The following is a 1,796-nucleotide window of genomic DNA, read 5'->3' on the forward strand; positions in this document are numbered from 1 at the left end:
ACCCAATCCATGCTAAGGATATCACCCAGCACGTTAAACCCATCTCTATATCGATGTAATAAGCCTGCAAATAAAGTTTTCTTGCGCATCTGCACTAGATATTCATATGGAGTAACTACCCAGTCAGCACAAAAGATAATTTAGACGGAAAATTTTCTGGTAACTTGGGGCGAATTTACCCCAGTAAGCTTTACCCCATCTTTACCACGTTATTACTCTCGTGCAGAATTGCCAACAGCGAAGTGTAAAAAAATATAAAGTGAGTAATTTATTTCATTGTATGAGGTTGAGAAAGGTTTAAAGAAGAAAAGTAAAGTTCAATATAACCACAGCGACGGTGTAGTGATATTTTGCAAACTATTTTAGATTAATTTTCGCAAATAGTTTCACTTTATATACCTACATGCTATCGATGAAAGGCTATGGTCATTAACAAAAATTCAATTACTTAAAAATTACCTGATTATTTTCGTAAATAAATAGAGGAGAGTACTAATTTTCATCGGATACTTATTTTCGTTTAAATTTTATGAAAGGTCGAGTTCAAATCTTGACAGTTGGCTATTCTGGATCCTCTGCGATTTGCGACTAGTGGACTGTAACGTACGAGTGAACAAGTAAACAATGAAGAAGGAACATGAACGCGATTACAAGTGCCGAAGTAACGTGCCTGGTAATTATAATTTCTATCTATTACTGGAGCATGAAGTAAGCTAAACTAAGTTGCCTGATACAATGCTGAAAATAGTTGAATATAATTCAGTTGAAAATTTAACCAGAGAGTTGCATCACTTTTTGTTGTGACGCCGTGGTGAGGCAATATACTTTTTAATAACCAATATTACTGAAATTTGGTTCCCTCAACCTCTGCTAAAATATAGAGCTCTTAATTGACAGTGTTTTCGTTAAAAATTTCAGGCGAAAAACTTTGGAAAAGCAGTTTTTAGGATTCTCGTTTGGGTGAATTGTTTCCTCGTAAGCATGCCATTAGGAGTTCGGTGTGGAAGCTGTTGTCACCAAGTGCTTAACGGAAGGAAATTAGTTCTAAGTTTAACATTGTTTCTATTTTAAAAGAAATCAAATTGGCAATTCCTCTTAAAACATAAGTGTTATTTATTTCAGTCATCTCTCTTTCTTCGAGTACGTATGTCCTCGTGAATGTGGGTTTTATTTTTGTTATTATTTCTCTATCACCAAGTGGTTATTTCCTAATATATGTCGTGTTTGTATATGTAGTTACTTTTCGTCATTCAATAAACAGTTATTTTCCAATATCAATGTCGATTTCGTTCATTTATCGTGCACATGGATGCCTATAGCGCATTGCAATTAGGTACTGTTAGTTCACAATAGCACCGATAGAGGGAGTGTCGTCATGTTTACTTTGAAGCTCCACAGATGGCTCTGGTGTCGCATCGGGAAGTTTTACCCGGAAAAAGTACGAATTTTACCCGCGTTTTACCATGAAATTACCCGAATTTTACCACTTAAATTTACAGATATTTTACCCGTTACCATGCAGGTTACCCATCTTTTACCACAATTTTACCCGTGTAAAATTTGGGTAATAATGGGGTAAAATATCTTTTGTGCTGACTGGGTACGTAATGCAATTGTGTGCATCAAGTATTCCTCTTAACAGGTTGACTGCCGTGGCGGACACCGGTGTCCGCTGTGGTATCTTCTTCTCCCGCCGTGGCGGTCACCGGTGTCCGCGGAAAAAAGTTCGTCTTCGTGCGCCGGGTGACCGCCATTTACGTACTTTTGCATAGATATCTTTTCCGCAACGGCCTCAG

The 1,796-nt window shown here is 37.4% G+C and overlaps 1 long non-coding RNA gene across 1 annotated transcript; it reads left to right on the forward strand.

Annotated features, from left to right (window-relative positions):
- Positions 1–394: 394 nt before the first annotated feature.
- Positions 395–1,101, forward strand: LOC124165183. The gene is made up of 2 exons (XR_006866152.1): positions 395–673; positions 919–1,101. It is a non-coding gene; the product is annotated as an uncharacterized LOC124165183 (long non-coding RNA).
- The last annotated feature ends 695 nt before the right edge of the window (positions 1,102–1,796 follow it).

The sequence above is a fragment of the Ischnura elegans genome, chromosome 9 (assembly GCF_921293095.1).
Source record: "Ischnura elegans chromosome 9, ioIscEleg1.1, whole genome shotgun sequence".
In the NCBI taxonomy this organism is placed as follows: Eukaryota; Metazoa; Arthropoda; class Insecta; order Odonata; family Coenagrionidae; genus Ischnura; species Ischnura elegans.